This window comes from Mustela putorius, unplaced genomic scaffold (assembly GCF_011764305.1).
Source record: "Mustela putorius furo isolate JIRA1106 unplaced genomic scaffold, ASM1176430v1.1 tig00000876_pilon_pilon_pilon, whole genome shotgun sequence".
Taxonomy (NCBI): domain Eukaryota; kingdom Metazoa; phylum Chordata; class Mammalia; order Carnivora; family Mustelidae; genus Mustela; species Mustela putorius.
Window position 1 is genome coordinate 1,363,607 of NW_025421506.1, and position 27,843 is coordinate 1,391,449.

Here is a 27,843-nt window from a genome sequence, read left to right on the forward strand (position 1 = left end):
CAGCAGGGAGCCTGCTTCTTCCTCTCTGCCTGCCTCTCTGCCTACTTGTGATCTCTGTCTGTCAAATAATAAATAAAATCTTAAAAAAAAAAAAAACCAAAAAAATCCTATTCTCCCGATGGAGCTTTATTAGTCACTGTACTTCAGTTTTATCGCAGTCTTTGGTTTGGTAATGGCATCTCAGTTCCGTAAACAAGGGTGGGATTTTTGGAGGTGGGGGCCACTGTCGTGCTCCTTAAACAGGAGACAGGCAGCAGTCAGGTGAGAGTAAAGGGCACTGTTTTACCTGTTAGTGCCAGTGGCACCAACCAATCGGGTTGGAAGAAGATGAGTTATATTTGTGACAATAATTACAGTGCACGAGGAGGAAGGATGGGCCAATGGCCCAGGGGTCCTTGACAAGAGTTGTCTGTAGGCACTATTTCGACTCTTCAAAAAAGAAATGTCATAGCGTAAATTGGATTCAATGTTGGTAGTCAGTTCTGACTGGTGGGAACGTGGTTGTTTCTTATTTCACTCTTGCATTTTCTGTGTGGTAAGCATACAGATTAGAACGAGGTGGTGGTGGTTAGGAACAGGTACCTGGCTTCAATTCCAACTCTGTTACTTATTAGCTGTGTGGCCTTGGGCAGTGACTCAGCCAGTCTCTGTTCTCATGTTACAAAGATTGAGTGAGTTTATGTGGAAAGCACACAGACTCATTCTTAGCACGTAGCTAAGGGCTATTGAAGTGTTGACTGTTCTTGTTCTTAGAATTAAGAATAGAATGATAAGTAATTATAATTAATCAACAGAATATTCCTAGGATTTTATAACTGCAAAGAAATCCTGCAGTCTTGAGTAAAGAAGCTCTTCTGAGGCCCTAAGACTCCCTCCATGTGGGCCTGTGTGTGGAGTGAACCATGAGACCATGAGCTGGCCCTGGAGGGAAGGCCCCTCCATGTAGGGGACCTTGTACACGCCCAGAGCATTTACCTGATGCCCTCAGGGACGTCGCAGGAAAAAAAAGACTCTTCCTTGTGTTTCCAGGAAGAATTAGTAATGTGTAAGCAGGAAGCATGAATTCCAAGAAGCAAAACACCAAGGCTGTTTTCACACCCTTCTAGATAACAAGGCTGGTGCGCTCTCTCTCTCTCTCTCTCTCTCTCTTATTCTTCAAAATTGTTTCCTTGCTGCCCTTATCATCGATCTTTCCGTGATAAACCTTGCTGTGTACGTATGGGGTGAATCAGCCTCACTGCAGACGTGGATTATTTAAGTACATGTCTATCTTGAAGCACAGTAAGTTTTTTTCTCCTTCAATTAGTTTGCAAACCAAATCCGAGAGGAAAGAGATCTTTGTATATTGCCTCTTAAGTGCGATGACACTCCCAGCATGTTTATTAATTCCTGGCTGTGCATATAGAATAGGAGAGCAGATAACTCAGGCTTTAGTCCTTAGGGGAAACCTACTCATGCATGCACAGAGTGTCATATAATTCCCGAGTCAGTGATTCCCTCTGTGACTCACATCTCTCCGTAGCTTTTGTTTTCCTCCTCCACTCACCGCTCCCTGTTTCCTTACTCTTTCTTCAAAGTATTCGCACCACCCCCGACGTTCAATTCCCAAGAGAGAGAACTGTTGAAAGACACAGTGATGCCTGGTTACGGGGAGCAGGGGGCTCTGCGACGATCTCACCAGATCTCACCAGATCCGAGCTGGGAGAAAAGTCTGCACTCATTAAACCCACTTGATCTGCGGGGCTCCTTGTGTCTCACTCATCACACTACAGAATCTTCACTGATGCCAGCAGCGACTCCGTAAACCCTTGGCAGTGCTGGTGGTGGTGATGCTGGATCCTGGCCCGCCCTGGTCGCACTGGCCCCACACTTTGGCCCCCAGGGCTCCTCTTGCACCTCCTCTTTCAGCCACTCCCCCTTAGTTGCCTTTGTGGCTCCCCTTCTCCTACCCTTGGAGTGTCCCAAGGGCTTCCTTTCACTCTGCCATGGGTGTGTGACTCAGTTTTGCTAATAAGAATCCATGCATAGGCTCTCCTGAGAGCCTGTTTAGCATGCATGCTGGGGTACTGTGACTTAAATTTAAAAAATGCTGTTGGGATATTGTTCCCTGTTCTTGGCACAGAGCTCCCCCAAACCCGTGTCAATCCCTAAGCGATAAGAGCACTGAGGTCATCTTTTGTTCTATTGAGGTGACTCCGGATGGGCTCCTGGATGGCTCCTGGATGGGGTCCAGTCTCCAGAAAGACTTGAACATGATTAGAAGCTTGGAATTTTCAGCTCCAACTCCCATTCTGCAGAGAGGGGACACGGGGCCGAAAACGGAGCCATTGACCAGTCATGCACACGATGCCTCCGTAAAGATCTCAGTAGGATGGTGTTCAGAAGTCTTCTGGGCTGGTGGAAACATGGACATGTGGGGAGAGTGGTGTGTGTAGACAGAGCATGGGGGCTCTTCTCTCATTCCCACCGACCTTTCTTTATGCCTTTCTTCTCTCTGGAGATTCCTCTTCTATCCCATTATCCTCTCCCTCCCCATAAACTGATAAATAGTAAGTAAGTAAACTGTTTTCCTGAGTGCTGTGAGCCTTCTAGCAAATTAATGGAACCTGGTGAGGGGTTTGTGGAAGCCTCTGATTTAGAGCCAATGGGTCAGAGGCACAGGTGACAACCTGGACTTGGGACTGGGACTGGTGTCTGGAGTGTGTGTGTGGTGGGGGGGGGGCAAAGGTGGGGGTGGAGATGGAGGGTCTTGTGGAACTGAGCCCTTAATCTGTGGGATCTGCTGCTATCTCCAGACAGATGGTGTCAGAACAGATGGTGTCAGAATGGAGTTAAATTGTGGGATACCCAACTGGGGTCACAGAATTGCCTGGTGTGGGGCAGAAGCCCATGGCTTGGTAGTCGTGTGAGAGTAAAGGAGATGCCCAGGGAGAGAACAGGTGTCTCTTCTACACATGTCCATATGTATTTTCCTGAAGAAAGGGTCTGGAGCTCTCATCATTCTTGAGAATCCACAACCCCATAAGAACCTGTGGGGAGAAGGTAGGAGGAAAGGAGGGAAGGACACGGATGAAGCCCAAGCTTGCAGGTGGCAGATGCTCCACACCCATATTTGGAAACTGCCCATTGGACATCTCCACCTGACGCTCCCACAGGTGCTTCCAGCCCAATGTGACTAAAACTGACATCAACCCCCCAAACAGGTTCCTGTTCCGGTTTTCGCATCACCTGTGCGTGCCATTACCCTTCCCCCTGCTTCCCAAGTCAGAACCTTGAGGGAGCGTTTAGTGGGTTAAAACTTGCTCTTACGTCTCACACCAGCCACTCCCCAGTTTCCCTCCATCCTTACCTTCTTTCCATCCTTCTGCCCTGTTCAGACGCGCACCTCAATCAGAGCTATCGTTTCCTTGCCAATGTCCTGCCTCTCATTCGTTTGTCTAGTCCATCTTCACGTGACTGCCCAAGTATTTCATACACGCACATTTAATCATGTCACTCTCATTCTCAGTATTCTTCAGTGGCTTCCCATTGCTCACCGAAAAAGACACCTGAACCCGGTAAGGAAGACCTTGGTCCTTGCCTGCCACTTTCCATCATCTTTTAATTCTCCAGCGTGATTTGTTTCAGCAATGCTGAACTCCCCATGGCCTCTAGAACATGCTAAGCTTTCTCACTCTGCTTTGCGAACTCAGCTTCTCTGTAGGGAACATCACCTCCTCACCCCTGCCCCCTCATTCTCCCCATCCAATTCGCCAGGCAAATCTCCCCCTACCCTTCAAGCTTCTCCTTCAAGGGATGCCTCCTCTGTTATGCTTCCTGGCTTTCCTAGGTGACATAAGCCAGACTCCTGGGATCTGTGCACTTCCCAGGTTAGCCCACCTAGCTACACACCTCCAAGTTTCACACCCCTCCCCCCACTGCATTTTCATTTTACACTGAAGCAAGGCTCTACAACCTTAAATGATTTACACAGGGCAGCACTCTTGCTCTGTATATAGGGAACCAAAGCAAGATTAATGGAAGGAACAAAAAGAAAGCCTGCATGCAGAGGTCTGGGCATCTAAATCTTTCCAAGCTAAAAGGGGGCGAAGGGAGAATTTTACAACTCACATGTGCTTGTCGCTCATTTAATTTCATTTGTGTCACCCATTCCTCTATGGCAGGTTGAGGTTTATTTGTGACTGTGGGGATTAAACAAGATAGTGAGGTGGTACCGCACCCAGAGCTCCGTGCACTTTGCAGTGATTATGTACATACCTTATGTCCTCTGCCTTGAATGCAAAGACTGTGTTTTCAATTTTTTTCCCTCAGAGCCTAGAACTAACTAGGCAGAGAACTCTGGAAGTTCTCCACCAGTGAGAAAAGAATTCTTAATAACAGACAAAGGTAGTACTTTTTTATTTTAAGAAATCAGGACTTCTTTTTTGGGGGGGGCACCTGGAAGCGTGTATCTCCCACTCCCCTTCCTGCATTTTGCCCCTCCCTCATCTACTCCCCCTGCCCACTGCCAGTTTGTTCTCTGGCTGTATGGGTGGGTTTTTTTTGTTTTTTGTTTTTTGTTTTTTTTGATTCCACATGTAAGTGAAATCATAGGGTCTTTGTCTTTCTTTGTCTGACTTATTTCACTTAGCCTAGTAAAAATTAAGTACATTTTCTGAATGAATTGTAAAATAAGGAACTCAAAAGAAGACATTTTCGGATAATTCTTAGAGAATTAATTCATCATGCCTTTAAGGAAGCAGGGTGCCCATCAGGCACTAGCTCCTCTACTAACAGCTGGAGGGAGAATGCCGAAGGATGGCAAATGCTTTCGTGGTGTCCTGGGCCAGCCATGGCTCTCAACGCCTGCCTACGGGCTCCTCCTCGTAGTCTGTGGTGTCGTCCCTCATCCCCGTTCATCGCTGAGGCAGCTGACGTACAGGGGGATTAGACAGAGTGCAGGACTCTGTTAGAGCAGGACTCAAACCAGACAGCTCACATCCAGAGTCCGCGCTCGGTACCACACCGCCTTTCCATCCGGTCCCGCTCGCCCCCTCCCAGCTTTCATTCATCTAAAAAGCGTTTTCCTAAGCTCACCACATATATTACCTCATTTAATCCTCACAATAACCCCAAGGCAGGTTCTGTTACTTTCCTCTCTTTTCAGACAAGGAAACGAAGGCTCAGAGGCATCAAATAACTGGGTCCACATTACTTGGCTAATAAGTGGCGAAGCTAAATGTTCGGCCCCTGTAGACACTCTTCACCTGCGCACTCAGACAACAGTAGCGTCATCAAAGAGAGCAGCTCCTGAAGTGACACAAGTGAGTGAACCCGTCAGGCTGCCAGGTGAGCCTCGCTTACCTGCTTGCTGGGATGGGTCCCTCCACACTGCCGGCTGTGGGTGTGGCCTGGAGTGGGTGTGTCTGGTAGGCGTGGTCTGCGCGGGTGGCCAGGCTGGGCGGGAACTGAGCCCTACCGTGGAAATGGTCAGGAGGTTCACGGTAATAAGCGCTTCCACCCCTCGTATGGGTGGGGACGACTAGCTAACTCAGCACTTTTGCAGCTGGGATCTTCTGATCTAGTTCAGGAGACACAGTCAGCTCTCTGTGACCAGGGAACACTGACTCAGGTGAGGTCTTAACCCCTCACCGCTGTGTGATGGTGGGTCCTTGACCTCTCTGTCTCAGAGGTGGTCTAGAGGGCTTTAGGGGCAAACAGCCAATAAATGGTACTAGTTTCTACATTCCAAAACTCAGATACATCCTTGATAAGAATCCAGACCATCGCTATATTGTACACCTGAGACTAATTATTACACTGTATTTTAACTTACTGGTATGTAAATAAAAACTAAAATAAATAAATAAATAAATAAACTGAGGCATAGAGAAAAAAAAGAATTTCAGAAACCACGCTCCGGAAAACCCTCCTTGCCAAATGCAAGCAACTTTCCTCAGGTCTCATTCTCTTTAACTTACCTGACCCCTGGCTCTACTGATAGTGCTGCCTTCTGCTGGACACTCTGCTGGGTTCTCTTCACTCCTGCTGGTGCTTCTCTGCCCTTCCCAACCTTGGAGGGTGCTGCTCCTCTAGAGGTAGTCTCAGAGGACTCACCCTCCCATCACCACCAGGAGGCTTTCAAATCGCCCTCTCTTGCCTCTTCCTCCTGTCCTAGCTCTGTTTTGGTCTCCAATTGCTGCCTGGGCATTTTGTTGTAAGTTTTCCTCTTCTGTTACAAAGCACAAGAGACCGACCACATGCTCTCTAATACCTGGGTTCAGGACAGCTAGACAAAAGAGATGAACATTTAAAATGCTCATTTCATATATGCTCCAGCATTCCACTTGTAGGAAACTGACTTACAGAAACACTCAAGTTTTCAGGGACACATGTACAAAGATGTTCATTGTAACATTAATAAAAGAAAAACGTTAGAACAGCTCCTAGGGGAAACTGCGAATTATGGTACACTCATACCAGGAGAGAGTAAGCAACAGAAAGAATAAAGCACATCTGTAAGAATCAATATAAAAGGATTCTGCGAGTTACATTTTAAAAGAGTAATTTGGCGCACAATAATTGTATATCATTCTGTTTGCGGGTGTGTTTGAAAGCATGTGCATGAAGTATACATCAAGGTTTAAAACGGGGTGTCCAAATGAAAACGTCTTTGGACTTAACCTGAAAGCTACAGCTGGTATCAGAGCCTAAGAGCAAATGACAGGACCTTGCTGTAAAGTATTAAATTGCAAAAAATCTAAAGACTACTATTGTGTCTATATGGGTGTGGAGGCGGTTACGATCCTGACATGGGATGGAATCTGGAATCTGCAAGGCCTTTGTGGCTAGAGTGGCCGAAAATAAAGCCAAAGTCTGGGGCTTCCCCTTAAGACAACTGCATTCTGTTCTAAGAAACTATGAGAAGCCACTGGGATATTCTGAGTGAGGGAGAATGGATTATTGAAGAGGCCAGACTGGAAGCTGGGATACCAGCTGGACGGATTTGGAGAGTTAGGATAGCATTTGGTGATTAGGGCAAAGGAGAGTGGCAATGTGGAAGAAATATATGGAGTCTTTAAAGGTAATCTGACTATCATTTACTTAGAAAAGCCACCTTAGAGATTAGTAGTTTTGTGGGGTGACGTGGGGAGGGCATGGAGAGTCCTGGCGATGTTTGGGATTCTCATAAGGGATGTGAGCAGAGAAGTAGAGGGGGAAGTTTGAGTGAGTTTGGATGTGCCCTTAGAAGCCATGCTGAAGGTAGAAACATGAGTTGACAGCATGTAGACATGTAGGGTGAACATGGGTCAATGGTCCAGTATTAATCCCAAGAGATCTGACATTTCATCGAAGATTAAATGGTATCACACATTAAAAACCTCCAGCATTGTGCCTGGAATGGAACACACACTCAGTAGATGTTAGTTTCCCTCTCCTCACAAAATACTTGTTCAATGAGCTCATAGTCAACGATTAATCCCAAACCAGAGTGACCTTTAAGGCTAAACATACAAATAGGTCATGGGGCTAATTCAGAATATGAGTCCATCACCCACTTGCTGAGTTACACAAAGAAAACCATTTCAGGAAAGGAAATCTGGTTCTCTGCACCACCATTGGAGCCACAGATGATCTCTACACTTTCCTGTGCGTCCTTCCTGGTGGATCTGATGGGAGGGCCAGATTCCAGTTTCACTCCCCAGCTCACCTGTGCCTTATACCCTTTGAGAATGCCTTGTGAGTCTTACTGGCTGGGTGTGGATAAACCCATTTTAAAGGATCTGTTAGTTTTCATCCTCCACTGTGCCCCCCCCACCCTGATTTGTCCTACCCCAGGGTAGACCTCAACTCTAGGGAGGGGGGTGGGGATAGAATTCATCCCTAGTAACTACTAAGGGAATTTTCTGGTTTGGAAATTTTCTGAAAAGGCTCCTCCTAGCTATTCCAATCCTTTTGTGCTCCTTTCTTCAAAATAAGAATCAACTTGTGGGGCTCCTGGGTGGCTCAGTGGGTTAAAACCTCTGCCTTCGGCTCAGGTCATGATCCCAGGCTCCTGCTCAGCAGGGAGCCTGCTTCCCCCTCTCTCTGTCTGTCTCTCTGCCTACTTGTGATCTCTGTCTGTCAAATAAATAAATAAAATCTCTAAAGAAAGAAAAAAGAATCAACTTGCCTTTTCTGGGGGACACCTGGCTTGTTAATTTTTCCTGAAGCTCATTGACTCAAGAATTTCAGGGGCTGTTCTGGAGGTGGTGGTCCTGGAGTTCCAGCGATTTGAAGCAGGGACTGGAAGAGTAGCTAAGGTTGGAACCCCTGAGCTTATTTCTCTGTGTCTGATGTTGAGATGCCTTCTGGACACCCATGATAGAGGGGTCAAGGAGGCAACAGAATTCTTGAGGCTGCCATTAGAGCCAACTCAGAACTGAAGATAGAAATTTAGGACTTACCACTTAGATCAAGAGTGATTCACTTTTCTTATGCCATGGACCCCTGTGGAATCTAGTGAAGCCACTAGACTTTTTCTTACAATGATGTTTTTACATGCATAACATAAAATGCATATGATTACACAGGAAACCACATTAAAATATAAACAAGTTTTTAAAAATTGTGATGGGTGGCTCAGTGGGTTGAGGCCTCTGCCTTCAGCTCGGGTCATGGTCTCAGGGTCCTGGGATCAAGCCCTGCATCGGGCTCTCTGCTCAGCAGGGGGCCTGCTTCCTCCTCTCTGTCTGCCTGCCTCTCTGCCTACTTGTGATCTCTGTCTGTCAAATGAATAAATAAAATCTTTTTGAAATTTAAAGATTTGAAATCTTTTTTTAAAAAGATTTTATTTATTTATTTTTGAGAGAAAGAGAGAGAGAGAGAGATCACAAGATCACTTGTCTGTCAAATGAATAAATAAAATCTTTTTTAAAAGAAGATTTTTAAAAAAAAAAGATTTTATTTATTTATTTATTTGACAGACAGAGATCACAAGGAGGCAGAGAGGCAGGCAGAGAGAGAGGAAGGGAAGCAGGCTCCCTGCTGAGCAGAGAGCCTGATGTGGGGCTCGATCCCAGGACCCTGGGATCATGACCTGAGCCAAAGGCAGAGGCTTTAACCCACTGAGCCACCCAGGCACCCCTCAATAAATAAAATCTTAAAAAAAAATTGTGATGAGTAATGTAACATGCTCCTGTATTAATACATTCAGTAACAGGTCTAGTAGGAAGATGGGTTAAACTAACAACCCAAGCTCTGAGAAATTATGACCGTAATTTCAAAGTAATAAAAAAGTAAATGATATCTTCAGATACCTGGAACAACTCCAGTGTAATGTGAAAATGTTTGTTATCTATTGGCGACCAACTGTCTCCTACCTCACTGCTGGCACCATCTCAATCTCTTCGAGATTGATCCCCTTGTTCTTCTTTGTCTATGTACTCTAATCTCTTCGAGCTCCTCTTCCTCTGCACACTGAGACGGTGCCAGAAGTGAGGTAAAACAGGAGCCAGGAGAGGGTGGAGTCAAGAAGCCAAGAGAAGAAAATGTCTGTGGGGAGGGATCCAAAGATCTGCATTGTTTATAATCCTGCATTTGTATATTGGGATTTACTATGTAGAGCACTTCAGATTCCTCTCTGTTGGACCATTCCCATTGTTTGTTTGTTCATTTTCATTCATTCACTCTTTCATCCATCCATCCATTCATCCATTCATCCATTTATCCATGCTATCCACCCATCTATCCATCCATTTATTAGTTTTTGTCAACTCCAACAATATGCCAAGCAAAGTTTCTGGGAATACAGTCTGGGAATACAGAAGCAATGGCCACTTACTCTCTAATAGGCGTTCAATATTCGTGATTTTAATTCTTTCAACAATTCTTTTATAAATACATCCACTCAGTATATGAAATCAGGACAGGAAAGGTTACATAAATTATCCAAAGATAGGGAGATAGCCTGGATTTAGACCAGACTCCTGAACCCGACACCTTTATTTATTTTTTTTAAGGATTTGAATTTCAAGGTTGTTCATGATTCCCTTTAAATTCTTTTACCTCTGCTTCATTGAGATGTAATTGACATATAGCTTTCTGTAAGTTTACATGACGATTTGATACATACACATTGTGAAACTATTACCACAATAAAGTTAGTAACACATCCATCACCTCATATTGTTAGAATTTTTTGTGTGTACGCTAAGAATATTTAAAATCTAATCTCTGCAAATTTCAAGTATATAATGTGGTATTATTAATTATAGTTACCATGAAATACATTCAACCTCTAAAACTTAGTCCTCTTATAACTGGAAGTTTATACACTTTGACCAACATCACTCCTTTCCCCCATTTCACCTTTCCTCAGCCTTGGCGATCACCAAACCCACCCTTTGCTTCTTCAATTTCAACTTTTTTAGATTCCACACATCAGTTTTATCTTTCTCTGACCTACTTTCCTTAGCATAATGTCCTCAGGGTTCAGGTTGTCACAAATAGTGGGATTTTCTTATTTTATTTTTTTATGGCTGAATAATATGCCATTCTATCCATACACCACATTTTATTTGACCATTCATCTGTTGAAGGACACAGGGTGTTTCCAAGTCTCGGCTGTTGTGAACGATGGGGCATTGAACATGGGAGTGCAATTGTATCTCTTCTAGGTATTGTTTTCATTTTCTTTGGACATATACTGAAAAGTAGGATTGCTGGTAGTTCTACTATTATTTGTTTATTTTTAAAATATTTTATTTATTTGAGAAAGAGAGTGAGAGAGAGACAGAGAACACAAGCAGGAGGAGAGGCAGAGGGAGAGGGAGAAGCAGGCTCCCCGCTGAGTAGGGAGCCCGAGGTGGGACTCTACTCTAGGATCCTGGGATCACGATCTGAACTGAAGACAGACACTGAGCCAGCCAAGCGCCCCATTGTTTTTTGTTTTTTTTTTTTTCTCCAAAATCAACAAAGTACTCCTTTTATACTTAGGATGTTATGATAATTCCATTTCTAAAATGAGATTATTTCTGTGATTTCAGTACAGTTATCAGGGGTGTAGGAAAATACACATTCTAAAAACCAATAATAAATTCTCTTGTTTCCAACTTATGTTTAAAGAATAGAAGCAGCAGCAACATTAGATATGGGGTCAGAAGACGCAAGATCAAGTCCACTTTACAGACGAGATTTTCCCATTCTGGAGAGTCATTTAACCTTTTTGGACCTCAATTTTGTCTCATTCACAATATGAGGATTGTCATAATCCCTATCTAGACATGATTCATTGCGCTGTTGGCTTTGCTCCTTCCCCACCTTAGAATACTGTTGTTTCAAAGTTCTAGAATGACTGTTACAAATATATCCAATCATCAGTTTCTGCTACTGGAGGAGTCAGAATCTTTATCCAGATATACTATTTGATACCTATTTTCCTAGTATCATTTCACTGTAGAGAGCTGGCAATTAAAATCTCCAAAGGAGACTAGAGATTAACATACACTTTTTAAAACCACTAATATGCTTCTGTTTTTAATACTGTTCAATTCTTATTGCAATGTTGAGTTAAATATTTACTTTTAAAATGAAAAAAATTATTTGAATATATTGAAAGATTATTTTGATAAAAGATGAAAGGCTGGGGTCATAGTTTTTATTACCTTGGATCAGAGACCTTTTGCAAGACTAGATAATAAAGAAAAGATAAAATGTGAACTGAAAAAATTATGAATGTGAGGGAAAAGAAAGATGAAGATTTATCTCTAAATAATAGATCTAACAAATCTCGAAAAAACCTATGGTCATTTCCTTTTGCTCCATTTTTCTTTGTGTAAGAAAAAATTCTCTGCAAAATATTATAGTGTAGGATATGGCTGGATGGAAACATGTAAATAGTAAAACCCAATTTTTAAAAATGGAAAGAAAATGGCCCTGGACAGATGTGGTTGGAGTGTTTATTTTTTGTTTGTTTGTTTTTTCTTTCCTTTTTCTTCCTCTCAATCTATAAAACAAACATTTGGTAGCTAGTTGTCATAAACCCAATTCATACAACTTGTTTTGGCACCTTAATAAAGTCTCAATTCTCTTTGTAGACACTCTGGCCACCACCTTCCATGAAGGGTTGATTCAAGGCAGATCTGGTATGTTCTAGAGCTGTGTTGTCCGGTGTGGTAGACTTTAGCCACACGTGGCTATTCAGATTTCAACTGGAATGAATTGAAACGAAGTAAAACTAAAAACTCACTTCTTTGGACACATTAAGCACATTTTAAAGTTAATAAGGCTTATGTGATAATGGCTTCTGTGTTGGACTCATGCAGATGTAGAACATTTTCAACATCACAGAAAATTCTATTGAATAGCAGTACTTGAGAGCAATTTATCTCCCTCGAGAATATTTGGTAATATCTGGGGATGTTTTTGGTTGTCAGAAGAGAGGGCTGGGTCCAGGGCTACTGCTCAAAATCCTACAGTGCTTAGGATAGTTGTTAACAAAAAAGAATTATCTGGGCAAAATAGCAACAGAGCCAAGTTTGAGAAACTGTGCTCAAAGGTAGGATTCTGTTAGACTGATGGTTACATCAGATAATCAGCACACTGAGATCATGGTGGGACAATATAGGATTTAGCTTGGGGCATGGTCCCTAAGATCACAGGTGAAGGTATCCCTGGGTTCTTTTATTCTGTTTGGGTTATTGATGATTAGGTAGAGTCTCTGAAATATTGGAACCAATCCACATATCATGAATACCATTAATTTCCCTAAATAAAAGCTCACTTTTGGGGTGCATGAGTGGCTGTCAGGCGATGAACTCTTGGCTTTGGTTCAGGTCATGATCTCAGGGTCACGAGATGGGCCCTGTGTCAGGCTCCGCACTCAGTGGGGACTCTCAGATTCTCTCCCTCCTTCTGCCCTTTCCCCTGAGCTCACACATGCATGCTCTCTCCCTCTCAAATAACTAAATAAAATCTTTGTTTTAAAAAAGCTCACTTTTAACAATCTTATGCTGATTACGAAGCCTATTAATTTCACCAATGAAAAACCTATCTGTGACGTTCATTATGTGAACCACAATGGCTCTCCTATAGCCAAGTAGCCTCTGGAATGAGGCCTTTCTGATAAAAAGCGGCCGACTACTTGTCCCTGATCACTGCCAAAACACCTCAACCTGGGCTGCCTAAGTAATAGTATTTATCAGTGACTTCAATTTGATCTCCAGTTCTTAACTCTCATCGTGGATAAAACAAGCCAGAGCATCGCAAAGATCTGCCACCTTAAATTATATTATTTTTCAAAGGATTCAAACATCGGTGTACCACACACACCAAAAAACTAACTGCAGGGACATGTGGGAATCTTCAGCTTTCTGCTACATCTTTTCCTTCTTTGACCCCAAAGCTCAGGGCCCTCATTCCTCAAATACACAACAGTATACAGGCAGGTGATTCATTCCCTGTCCAGTGCTGCCTGCAATGAGTCATGTCTTACTTAACTGGGCCCAAGACCAATTATGTATGCATCACAGTCTGTCCACCTTGTCTGAGTGTCTCCCATATCCTAGTGCCTTGACCTGACTTGGGTCCAACGGTTTCCCATAATGACACCTGACTACCCTTGATTTGGGGGCTTTGTTTCCTTTGTCTATGAAATGAAAGGGGTTGGTTTGCTAATCCTTTAGTTACAGCTTCCTATAACTACACTGTCAACTTCAGTAGCAACCTGACACTTAACACTAAACTCAAAGAAGTTCAAGTGATTTTGCTGTCTCCTTAGAGCTCATTATCATGGATTTCAGTACAGCTGAAGTAGTTAGAGAAGAAGTCTTGATGTTTAAAAATTCTCAGGGTATTACAAGAGACAGAAAAGCAAATGTAGCAAAATGTCAGTGAATCTAGATGAGGGATATATAGGTATGTATTGCAGTATTCTTTTGTGAAGGGTGACTTTTTTTTTCCAATGAAAAGTTAAAATAAAAACAAAATGAGGTGAGTTTATAACGCAGTGTGGTTGTCCAAGGGGGTTGGTTTGCTTCCTACTAAAGTCAAACTCAGAAATTTCCCAGCTATCCTAAGAAACATACTCTTTCTTTCTTTCTTTTTGTTTTAAAGATTTTATTTATTTGACACAGAGAGAGAAATCACAAGTAGACAGAGAGGCAGGCAGAGAGAGAAGGGGAAGCAGGCTCCCTGCTGAGCAGAGAGCCCGATGCGGGGTTCCATCCCAGGACCCTGGGATCATGACCTGAGCCGAAGGCAGAGGCCTCAACCCACTGAGCCACCCAGGCACCCTGAAACATACTCGTTCTTTACAGAAGCTGTTGACACATGTGAATGAAAAGACCAGGCAAAATGCCCCCTCCCCACCAATGGCTTTGGAGAATGCCATGGTCCAACCCTTCAACTAACCTGTCCTTTTAACAAATCAGGAATATAGCATTTATCTTCTCCTCCCACAACTTGAAGATACGGACATAAAACTCTTAAACATGTTAAATTACAGCTTTGAACATTAAGTATGGTACAGAATGTACTGTAGATGTACTCTCTACTCTTTATGATTTTCATTTTTAAAATAGGTTTTTATTTGAATTTCAATTAGTTAACATACAGTGTAATATTAGTTTCAGGTGTACAATATAGTGATTCAGCACTTCCATACAACACTCAGTGCTCATCACAACAAGTGCCCTCCTTAATCCCCACCACCTATTTAACCCATCCCCCACCTACCTCCCTTGTGATAACCGTTAGTTTGTTCTCTGTAGCTAAGAGTTTGTTTCTTAGTTTGCCTCTCTCTACCCTGCACCCCCTCCACATGATTGTCTGTTTTGTTTCTTAAATTCCACATATGAGTGAAATCATATGTTTTTCTCTGACATATTTTGTCTCTCTGACATATTGTCTTGCTCTGACTTATTTTGCTTAGCATTATACTCTGTAGCTTCCACGTCATTGCAAATGGCAAAATTTCATTCTTTTTTATGGCTGAGTAATATTCAATTGTATGTATATGCCACATATTTTTTATCCATTAATTAGGTGATGGATATTTGGGCTCTTTTCATAATTTGGCTATTACAGATAATGCCCCTATAAACATCGGGGTACAGGTATCCTTTTGAATTAGTACTTTTGTATTATTTGGCTAAATGCCTAGTAGTGCAATTGCCGGGTCGTAGGGTAGTTCTATTTTTTAACTTTTTGAGGACTCTCTATCCTGTTTTCTACAGTGGCGGCACCAGTTTGCAGTGAAATAGGGTTCTCTTTTCTCCACATCCTTGCCAACATCTGTTGTGTCCTGTGTTGCTAATTTTAGCCATTCTGACAGGTGGGAGGTGACATCTCATTGTAGTTTTGATTTGCATCTCCCTGATGATGAGTGATGTTGAGCATCTTTTCATGTTTGTGTCGGCCATCTGGCTGTCTTCTTTGGGAAAATGTCTGTTCATGTCTTCTGCCAATTTTTCAACTAGATTATCTGTTTTTGGGGTTGAGTTATTATATAAGTTCTTTATACATTTTGGATACTGTTTATCAGATATGCCATTTGTAAAATGCCTTCTCCCATTCTGTAGGTTTTTTGCCTTTTAGTTTTGTTGATCGTTTCCTGTGCTGTGCAGAAGCTTTTATTTTGATGAAGTCCCCAAAATTTATTTTTGCTTTTGTTTCCCTCTCCTCAGGAGACATTTCTAGTAAGAAGTTGCTCTGGCTGATGTCGAAGAGGTTACTGCTTGTGTTCTTCTCTAGGATTTTAATGGTTTCCTGTTTCGCATTTAGGTCTTTAAACCATTTTGAATTTATTTTTGTGTATAATGTAAGGAAGTTGTCTGGTTTCATTCTTTTGCATGTAACTGACTAAATTTCCGAGCACCATTTCTTGAAGAGACTCTTTTTTCCACTGGACATTCTTTCCTGCTTTGTCGAAGATTAGTTTACCATAGAGTTGTGGGTTCATTTCTGGGATTTCTATTCAGTTTCCTTGATCTACACGTCTATTTTTGTGTCAATATCATACTTTTTTTTTTGGTCTTTTCTTAAAAAAAAATATTTTATTTTTATTTGTTTGACAGAAAGAGAGATCACAAGTAGGCAGAGAGGCAGGCAGAGAGAGGGGGGGAAGCGGACTCCTTGCTGAGCAGAGAGCCTGATGTGGGGCTCGATCCCAGGATCCTGAGACCATGACCTGAGCTGAAGGCAGAGACTTAACCCACTGAACCAGCCAGGTGCTCCTAGAAGTCTTTTATTTATTTATTTATTTTTAAAAAGATTTTATTTATTTATTTGAGAGAGAGAGAGAGAGAAAGAACGAGAGCAAGAGTGAGCGAGAGAGAATGAGTGGGGGGAGGAGCAGAAGGAGAGGAACAAGCAGACTCCGTGCAGAAGATGGGGCCCAGTGCAGGGCTTGATCTCATGACCCTGAGATCATGACCTGAGCCAAAATCAAGAGTCTAGTCTTAACAGATTGAGCCACCCAGGCACCCTACCATACTGTCTTGATCCCTGTGGTTTTGTAATGTAACTTGAAGCTTGGAATTGTGATGCCTCCAACCTTGCTTTTCTTTTTCAAGTTTGCATTGGCCACTCAGGGACTTTTGTGGTTCCACACGAATTTTAGGATTGTTTATTCTAGTTCTGTGAAAAATGCTGTCAGTATTTTGATCAGGATTGCATTAAGTTTGTAGATTGCTCTGGGTAGTACAGACATTTTAACAATATTTGTTCTTCTAATCCATGAGCATAGAATGCTTGTGTCATCTTCAGTCTCTTTCATCAGTGTTTCATAGTTTTCAGAGTACAGGTTTTTTACTTCTTCGGTTAGGTTTATTCCTAGGTATCTTATGGTTTTTGGTGCAGTTGTAAATGGGACTGACTCCTTGATTTTTCTTTCTGCTGATTCATTATAGGTGCATAGAAATGCAACAGGCTTCTGTGCATTGATTTTATATCCTACAACTTTACTGAATTCAGTTCTAGCAGTTTTTTTGGTGGAGTCTTAGGGATTTTCTATATAGAATGTCATGTCTGCAAACAGTGAAAGTTTTTCTTCTTTCTTGCCAATTTGGATGTCTTTTATTTCTTTTTGTTGTCTTATTGCTGAGGCTAGGACTTCCAGGACTGTTAAGTAGCACTGGTGAGAGTGTACATCCCTGTCTTGCTCCTGGCTGTAGAAGAAGAACTCTCAAGTTTTCCCCATCGAGGATGATATTAGCTGTGGGTTTTTCTATATGGACTTTATTATGTTGTGGTATGTTCCCTTTATCCTACTTAGTTGAAGGTTTTCATCAAGAATGGATGTTGTACTTTGTCAAATGCCCTTTCTGCATCTATTTAAAGTATCATATGATTCTTATCCTTTCTTTTATTAATGTGGTGTATCACAATGATTGATTTCTAAATATTGAACCACTCTTGAAACCCAGGAATAAATCCCACTTGATAGTGGCCAAGGATTCTTATAATACGCTGTTGGACTTGGTATGCTAGCATTTTATTGAGAATTTTTGCATCCATGTTCATTAGGGATATTGGCTATAGTTCTCCTTTTTAGTGGGATCCTTATCTGGTTTTGGTATCTCAGTAATGCTGGCCTCACAGAATGAATTTGGAAGTTTTCCTTCCTTTTTCATTTTTTGAAATAGTTTGAGAAGAATAGGCATTAATTCTTCTGTCAGTGGTAAAATTTTGCCTGTAGCCCTGAGCTTTTGTTTGTTGAGAGATTTTTTTATTACCGATTCAATTTCTTTGCTGGTTATAGGTCTGTTCAAGTTTTCTGTTTCTTCTTGTTTCAGTTTTGGTAATTTATATGTTTCTAGGAATTTATACATTTCTTCCAGTTTGTCCAATTTGTTGGCATAGAGTTTTTCATAATATTCATTTATAATTGTTTATATTTCTGTGGTATTGGTTTTTCTTTCTCTTCTCTCATTTGTGATTTTTTAATTTGGGTTCTTTCTCTTTTCTTTTTGATAAGTCTGGCTAGGGGGCTTATCAACTTTGTTAATTTTCTTAAAGAACTAACTCTTGATTTCATTGATCTGTTCTACTTTTTTTTTTAAGTTTACATGTCATTTATTTCTGCTCTAATTTTTATTATTTCCTTTTTTCTGCTGGCTTTAGGCTTCATTTGTTGTTTTTTTTCTAACTCCTTCAGGTGTAAGGTTAGGCTATTTATTTGAGATTTCTCTTGCTTCTTCATGTAGGCTGTAATGTTGTCTGCTTTCTTCTTAGGACTGCTTTTGCTGCATCCTAAAGGTTTTGGACCCTTGTGTTTTAATTTTCATTTTTTTCCATGTATTTAAAGATTTTTTTCTTTGATTTCCTTGTTGACCTGTTCATTGTTTAGTAGCGTGTTGTTTAACCTCCACGTACCTGTGGTCTTTCCACATTTTTTCTTGTGTTGACTTCAAGTTTCATAGCATTGTGGTGAGAAAATATACATGATGTGATCTCAGACTTTTTATTCTTGCTGAGGCCTTATTTATGACCTACTATTTCCTTATGATTTTCTTTTAATTATTTATTTTGATTTAATTAAATTTATTTGAGATGTAGAGCGAGAGAGTGAGAGACCACAAGCAGAAGGGGGAGAGAAGCAGGATCCCCACTGAGCAAGAAGCCTGATGTGGGGCTCGATCCCAGGACCCTGGGACCATGAGCTGAGCCAAAGGCAGATGCTTAACCAACTGAGCCACCCAGGTACCCCCTTATGATTTTCTTAATAACATATTCTCTGTAGCTTACTTTATTATAGGAATGCAGTATATAGTACATGTAACATACAAAATATGTGTTCACTGACTGTTTATGTTATGAGTAAGGCTTCTGGTCAATAGTGGGCTATCAGTAGTTTTCCTGGGGTGTTGAAAGTTATATTTGGGTTTTTGACTACGCAGGGGGTCAATGCCTCAAATCCCTGCATTGTTCAAGGGTCAACTGTAATTTGGTTCTCATTTAGAAACAAACAACAATACTTTTGCTGGTATAAATGTCACTTACTCATCTCACAGTATTCACTGAGGACCAACTCTGTGTTGTGCGCTGTTTTGGACGTAAGCCAATAAGCAGCAAAAATTCCTATCTTTATGTTCTTACATTCTGGGAGATGCAGATAGGAAAGAAAGAACAAATAGAATAGAATATATTCATTGTATTATGCTAGCTAGTGATCAGTGATATGGGAAAAGTGGAGTAGAGTAGGGGCGTTGGGGTCTCGGGGGCAGGAGGGCTGCTCCAGTCTCCACGGCCTCACCGAGAAGGGTGCCAGCAGGTGTCTGGCACAAGAGTGCCCAGGGCGTTGAGCCTACGCGACATTGTGGTGCTTTTTTGTCAGGAAGTCTGTAGGTTGGCCAGGGTGGTGGAGCCATGGAGAAGGGGGTCGAAGGGGAGGTCAGAAAGGTGAAGAGGGTCTGAGGAGGGTCCCGGAGGGTGTGACATCATCTGATCTACCTTTTATAAGAGCTCACTACGCTGTACAGAGCAGACTCCCTGAACCCATCCCCTCGGTGCTGATGTGAATCTAGGGCCACCTTCTGCCTTTGATTAGGTTCGGCAAATTGAATGCATTCTAAATACTGGCCCGGTCTCGCCTGGTTAGAGGTGATGTCAGATCTTTATTTTTCCCGAGTAGCTGCCATTTATCTTTATTTTTGCTGCTGTCACCCTCGGCTTTGAACTTGGCATTTTTGGTAGGTTCCAAGTTGGGGCCCGTTGTTTTCAAAAAACTTTCGTTTGATTAATTACGGTACATCTGTTTCTCATTAAACATGAATTTCATGCATCTTTAAATCTTTGAAAACATGGCTTTCCCCTATGTTTGTTCTCTTCCACCCCTGTAGACCCGATAAATATCCTAGAAAAGCCTCATTCTGACAGCATAATTAAGGCATACTTTGATTGTGTTTTCTTAACCTCTGTCACTCAAAGAGGAAGCAAAATAGTTCGTCCAGGGGCTGGACGAACAAAGGCAGTGATTTGTTTGTTATGTCAGGATGGAGGGGGATATTAGTATTTAGTGAAATAAGGTGGAAAGACAGTAAATGGTCTTCTAATGAGAACCTCGTTAGCAGCAGCCATGTGGAAGGCCGAGGGAGCAGTGACTGGCAGAGCCCGGGAGATCCTGGCTTCTGTTTCAAATACAAGAGAAAAAGTGCCAGAGGGAAACGGTTACGTAGGAAAAAGAGAATGCTTGCCCTTACTTAGCACAGGCTAAAGGAGCTCTCTGGCTGGGTCCAGGAGCTAAACCTCGTCAAAGGAATCCGTGCTGAATTCCTAACTACATTCTTCTTGGTCCTCTCCCCCTGTGCAGACTGATCTTGGGAAGCAGGGCCTGCCTCAGGCGCCTTGGAATTCCCCTACCTACCCTCCCTACTCTCTCCAAATTGTTGCCTTTACTATGAAATATGAGTTTCATATTTCACCAATAAAAAGGCGGCATATCAGATTAGTGGGGGAAAATATGACTGACTTAGGGCATGGTGCTGGAAAAACACATGACTGTTTAGGAAAAAAAAAAAAAGGGAGATCCCAATTTCACTTTTTATATCTATTAAAAAGAAACAACCTGCCTAAAATGGAGTCACTTCTAGGCCATAGCAAGAATACCTAACCTGATCACAGTTTCAGCCTCTATGGGAGTGGAATTTTAAACCAGTCCGTCTGGAATTCTCTGATGTTAGGGAGGAAAAATTGCCTCTAACCTTAACTGTTTTTTTTTGGCTGGTCTAAGAATTAAACTAAGGTGAGACAGGTTAACAGGAGAAAATCAAATTTAGTTATGTTCGTACTTTGGCTCTCTAAGAACATGAGGCCCACAGCATATGCCATCCAGAGCCAAGGAGTCTGGGACTTCAAAGGGAAGGATTGCAATTCACAGGAATATGAAAGAATAGATTGTTGGTAAACAAATGTGTGCTGAGCCGTACAGAAACGGTGGAACACAGAGAGGAAGTTTAACAGACTTTGTTAAGATACTCCCTGTCTAGTTTATATTATCCTGCAGTTATCTACATTCTTTTAGAGAGATAAGGGGAATATCAAAGGTTCTTCCAGGGCCTTCTGTTTCTTAGACATAATTCGCCTAGAATAATTTACATGCCAAAGAGATACATTTTGTGTTGGCAAATTTTGCTCCGTCTACTCATCAGGAGACTAGTGAGGTAACCTGCTTCAGACCCTCTGACTCCCCCTAAGGGAAGCTAGTCTTGTCTGAAATAATCCACTCTAAACTTCCTTGTTGCATCCTCTTGCCTAGAAAATCCTTCCATCTTGTACAGCTCCTTGGAGCTCCTTTCTACCTGCTAGGTGGGATGCTGCCTGGCTCATGAATTGTTGAATAAAATCAACTAGATCTTCCAATTTACCTGGTTGAATTTTTTTTTTTTTAACACGCCAGAAGAATGATAGGGCGCCTGGGTGGCTCAGTGGGTTAAAGCTTCTGCCTTCGGCTCAGGTCATGATCCCAGGGTTCTGGGATCGAGCCCCACATCAGGCTCTCTGCTCAGATAGATACAGTTTGCTCAGCAGGGAGCCTGTTTCTTCCTCTCTCTCTCTCTCTCTGCCTGCTTCTCCACCTACTTGTGATCTCTGTCTGTCAAATAAATAAATACATAAATAAGTAAATAAATAAAATATTTTTAAAAAATTACAGATGATAAAAAAATATTTAAGAACAAATCCATAAACGTGTCAGTAGAAAATATGGGAACTAACACTTAGAATGGGAAAGACCTTTGTAAGCATGAAGACAGCCATAAACAAACCCACAGAGTTTGATGAATCAGCAGTATTAAAACTTAAAAGTGTTTTGGAAAAATATCAACAAAATCAAGCGATAAGAGACAAGCTGAGGCAAATACATTTGCATATGAAAAAGCTATTGAAAAAAAAAAATAAAAGGAGCTCCTGCAAATAAATGTGAAAGAGCTCAACAGCTCAACAGGAAAACAAGATGGATATAGAATAAGACAGTCAAATATGTTGTAATGCAACAGTCTAATACAGGATGTAGCGCGCTATGTGTGTTACGGTACCGTATGTGTAAAAATGTGTATAGATGCACCCATAGTTGTATGTGCTTGGAATGTCTGTGGGGCACAGGGATAGAGGGACATACATTTCCTACTCTAAATCATTTAAATTTTTTATTTCATTTGGAAATAATAAAATATTTTATACCTCCAAGAGAATAAGTAAAATACCATGTAAGTTAGGAGATGTAATATAATATAAACACCTATGAGCCAGTCCCTCAGCATGGAATACTCTTGACATTCTCTATGGATTTCTGTCTATCTCATTGCTCTGTCTTCCATCCCGCCTCATCCCATAGAGTGACCCTTGTCCTAAATTTGTTAGGTCATCCCCTTGCCTTCCTTTATAGAGTTGCCATGTAGGTATGTACCCTTAGATAACATATTCTTTAGTATTGCTTATTTATGAACTTCATAAAAATGGTGTAATACTTTGTGTATTCTTCTGCATTTGTTAATTTGCTTTTTTCCCCTGAAAGGTAGCAGAATAGTCTGTGCCAAAATATGTCTCTTTGGCATAAGGATTATTGTGAGAGACAACAGACATGGGAGAAGCTCTGAAAACAGGGTAGAAGTTACCTTTCAACAAAGGATGTTTACATTTATAAAACAAATCTTCATTTGTAAAGATGTCCTCTTTTCAATACCTTGAAGAGAAAAAAGATGAAATCTCTAGAAACTCCTATCAATGGAGGAGGCATAGACTTAAACTTGCATAGCAAACCTTCATTGTTGACCATGTTTTCCTAGTAACTACCCATGACTGGCCTCCCTCCTCAGGATCTTTCTTTTGTCTTTCGCTGAAGACTACTGGTATTTAAGGTGCTGGCTTGGGCCATCTCTGGGAGAGTTACCCATGTAGCTGGAATATAAATATATGTATGTGTGTGTGTACACACACACACACACACACATTGTATTTATTTGAGGGAGAGAGCATGAGCATGAGTATGAGCTTCTCTTCTCTTCTCTTCTCTTCTCTTCTCTTCTCTTCTCAAGCTGGACATGGAACCTAATGTAGGGCTTGAACTTACCACTCGGGTATCAAGATCTGAGCTGAGATCAAGAGTCTGACATTAACCAGCTGAGCCACCCAGGCAACCTTTTTTTTTTTTTCTTTAAAAAGATTTTATTTTTAAGTAATCTTTATACACAACATGGGGCTCGAACCCACAATCCTGAGATCAAGAGTCACATGCTCTACTGACTGAACAACTGAGGCACCCCCCCTCCACATTATTTTCTAAGATTCATCTGTGTTGAAGCTTAGAGCTAAAGTTTGCTTATTTTCATTGTTATATAGTATTCCTTTGAATCAATATATCATCATTTACTTATTTAGACTTCTGTAGATGGACATTTGAGTCATTCCCTTTCTTTCTATCACAAACAATGTTACTGAGAAAATTCCTGAATATATTTAACTGCAAGAATTCTGAGGGGGTTTAGATAGAAATATGAATGTTTATTTTGTCAAGATGGTGTATCTTTTCATATGCTTGTTGGCTATTCTGAGAAATGCCTGTTCATGTCTCTTGCCCATTTTTCTATTGGATTGTTGGTCATCTTATTAAATGGCAGGAATCCTATAGTTACATGTGGCAAACCACTGAAATCCTATTGCACTATTAGGTTTTGTTTGTTTGTTTGTTTGTTTGTTTTGCATTGTGAGGGTATTAACTATCTAAAAAAATTAAAAATAGCTTACTGGAAGTCTTAAGTTTTGGTGTACTCAAGAATTGCAGGGGAGGAATAAATCTTTCTCAATCCTCTTAAGGTCCCTAGCTGGGGTTAAAAATTAAATGGACAAAGATTAACGGGAGAAAGGCATACACATTTTATTGAATTTTTACATGTTAATAAGAGAATGAAGATGTCAAGAAGTGCCTAAGCAGGAAGCTTTTATACCTTTTAGACAAAGAAACAACATATTTATGAAGCACTGACAAGACAAAGGGGTCTGGGGTAAGGGCAGTTCAACTAGGGCTAGGTATTTTGTCCTTCCTTAACTAGTAAGAGAAGGGTTAGTTTAACAAGGTTTGTTGCAGAGTCCTTTGGTGCCAGTTCTGGGCTGATATATGTCTATCTCCAGTGGAAGGAGAATTTATATCCTGCCTTTAGGCAGAAATGGGGAAGATTTTTCTGTGTTTACTAATTGTCTTCTTAATAGCCTTTAGTTAAAAATAATTTTTATGTCAAAGAGGCATATTTTGGGGTGACATATTCTGGTTTTCTTCAGAATCATCTGGAAAGTTAAAAATGCATACAGTTAACCCTCGAATCCCCTGCATAGTAAAAAATACGAGTATAATTTTTGACTTTCCAGACTTAACTATGAATAGACTGCTGTTGACTAGAAGCCTTGCCAATAACATAAACAGATGATTAACACACATTTTGTATGTTATCTATATTGCATACAAAATTCTTACAATAAAGCAAGCTAGAGAAAAGAATGTTGTTAAAAATAATGTCATCATAAATCACACAGTAACAGTACTGTTCATACTGAAAAAAAAAATCTGTGTTTAAGTAGACTTGTGCTGTTCAAATATGTGTTGTTCAATGCTTAACTGCATTTTCTGATCTCCGCTCTACAGAGGCCAATTCATTATGTCTGAGGTAGGACACAGCACTCTGTGTTGATAGCTGTTGATGGAGTTGATTCTGACTATCCTTGGAGAAACATAACTTCTGAGGGCATGTAAGGGAGCACTGGGGAGGTAAAATTAGGCAAGAGTGGAGGAGAGAGGAAGTGAGAGAATTCAGAGAAATTCTGTGGTGAAAAAGAAAGAAGTCTAAACGTCTCTTAGGAGCCAAGGTTAGAGGACATAGTCTAGTCCAAGGTGAGGAGAGTTGAGTGGTGAATGGCGCAGGTCTCAAATGCGAGTATGAGGAGAGGATATAGAGTTTAAGGCAGTGCCAGAAGGAAAAATGCAGGAAGCGACTATATGAGAAATAAAGCTTGGCTCAATAAGAAGTAAAACCTTAACTGAGAAATTTCCATTCATTCATTCATTCATTCATTCATTCATGTTACAAATAAGTGCTGAACGGTTACCATGGGTCAGATGTTGAATAAGATGTTGGGAAAGCAAAGATGATTAAGAAAATGTATCCTGAAAGGGGTGGAAGAGGTCGGTGCACAAGAGGTGCAAGCATGGAGGGGGTGGAGTGGGCTGGTGGGGGTAGGTAGGGGGGAGGGCAGGGAGCGCATTCTAGAGAGAGGGAGCAGGAAACTGCACGCACTGGTAACTGGCCTTGCATTTAGCTGGTGGAAAACAAAGGCTGCCACAGAGTGGGGGAAGGGAAATTGTCAAAGAAGAAGGAGAAGAAATCAGCCTGATCCTAAAAGCCACGGTTAAAGAATTTTATTTTTCAGTGTCATGGGAACTGAGTAGAGGATTTTAAAGTGGGGAGTGAAAGAGATTTGATTTATATTTCTAAGTAACATTCTGGCTGCTTTATAGAGAATGGCTTGGGGTTGGGTGCAAGAGCAGTAGAAGCCTCTGGTGACCAAGACCAGGGGCTGAACAGTGTGGATGGTAGTAATCCCAGCATGGGGGGGCGAGAGCTTGGAAGGCTCCATGGTAGAGAAGACTAGACCTGCTATTGGAGCAGCTGTGTGCTGTGAAGAAAGGCAGGGTTTGTCCCGAAGTTTGTCCAGTCCACCTCCTAACTTCTTCGTGAATGTGTGTGTCCTTTCTCTGTCCATCCCACTCTCTTGGATTTAATTATCTCTCACTGAACACTGCGAGAAGCTGTCAACAAGATCTTCCAGCCATCTTCACATTGCTGATGAAACGATTCTTTTTTTTAAGATTTTACTTATTTATTTGTCAGAGAGAGAGAGTGCACAAGCAGGCAGAGTGGCAGGCAGAGGCAGAGAGAGAAGGAGGCTCCCTGCTGAACAAGGAGCCCGATGTGGGACTCCATCCCAGGACCCTGGGGTCATGACCTGAGCCGAAGGCAGTGGCTTCACCGACTGAGCCACCCAGGCATCCTGAAATGATTTTTTTAATCAGTGATTTTTCTAAACAAAGCTAATCACGCGTTTCCTTCCTTATATTCTTGGTGAGTGCCTAAATGCCCATAGACCAAACCTGAACTTCTTAGAGATAAGAAAAGGAATAATGTTCAGGTATTTTTCCTATGCTGCATCTTCCCTTAATCCTATCCAGAATCTCATGAGGAAGTGATTAACCTCATTGAGGGGCAATAAACTGAAGACTGAGGTGAAGGAATTTGCCCAAGGTCACAGAGTCACAGAGCTATTAAATGGCAGGCAGCAGGTCACTTAAGCAAGTGGTTTCCAAACATGGGTATAATAAGGACCCCTACTGGGGGATGGGGAGCCCCCCCAGGACAACAATATTTGAATCTCCTAAGAGGAGCTGATTTTTTTTTCTTTTTAATGAAAATAGACCTCATTTTTAGAATAGTTTTAGGTTCAAAGCAAAATTGAGTGGAAAGGACAGAGATTTTCCATCTATATCCTGCCCCCCCCCCCAGGCAGAGCCCTCCCCATTATGAACATCCCTCCCCAGAGAGGCACATTTGTTGCAGCTGAAGAATCTGTACTGATACATCATTACCACCCAAAGTGTCTAATTTACATGAGGATTCACTCTTGGTGTTTTATGTTCTGTGGGTTTGGACAAATGGGTATTGACATGTATCTACCATTGTGGTATCACACTGAGTAGTTTCACTGACCTAAAAATCCTTACTGTGCTGCCTGTTCATCCCTCTCTTCTTAGAAACCACTAATCTTTTCACTGTTTCCATAGTTTTGCTTTTCCTAGAATATCATGTAGTTGGAATCATACGCAGCCTTTTCACGCTGGCTTCTTCGACTTAGTGATACGCACGGAAGTTTCCCCCATATCTTTTCAGACTTGATAGCCCATTTGTTTTTAGTTCATCTACTGGAGGGCATCTTGGCTGCTTGTAAGTATTGACGATTATGAATAAAGCTGCTATCAATATCCACGTGGAGGTTTTGCTGTGGATATGTTTTCAACTGCATTGAATCAATACCAAGGAACACGATTACACCTCAGTGTACCTCAGACCTCATTTTTCTCACATATAAAATGGGTATTATAGATTCTAGAAGTCTTGGGGTCATATGTAAAATTTAACAAATCTTAAGATTAAGAATTCAATAACTTGTAAAGGAGCCAATTTTTCTTTGCCTGCGTTGTTACTAAAGCCACAGTAAAGGGGTACAGTGTAGCAGGGGCGTTTCCATGACATACCGTCGAAAGTGGTTTGGTTGGTGAAAAGGACGTGCAATTCTTTCTTGTCTGTGAGAGTATCTCAGTTTATGTTCCTGTAATGGTCTCACCGGCCAGTCAGGAGAGAGGGGGACCGTGGTCTGGTGCCTGCATGAATCCTGTGACCATCTAGGGGAGGCACGGAACTGTGTAGCTCAATTTTCTTGTCTGTAAGATGGGGACAGTAAACTCTCTCACTGCTATGGATGAGATGATCGATACAAAATGAAAAATTGGGAAGAGTGATTCCAAATTGTGATACTGGGACTGTTGTCTGCAGGCTTATCCGAGGAGGGAATCAGAGAACCCTAGTGGGGCCTTCCCACTAGTGTCAGGTTGTAACACTCTCCTCATGAGGTGGTGGTTTGGGTCCACAGGAAGGGCCACGCTGGCCCCTCTCTCCTTTTCCTTTTTCTAATACATGGTCTTCGCTCAGCCTGGACTGGAGGAGCTTGTCGAGCGAGACTACTTCACACACACTTGGTGCCAAGCCTCTCCCTCTTAGGGAATTTCCTGATGGGTTTAAGTGTTGCTGATGCAGCCAGAGATTTCCAAGAGCAAACTCTTGTCTT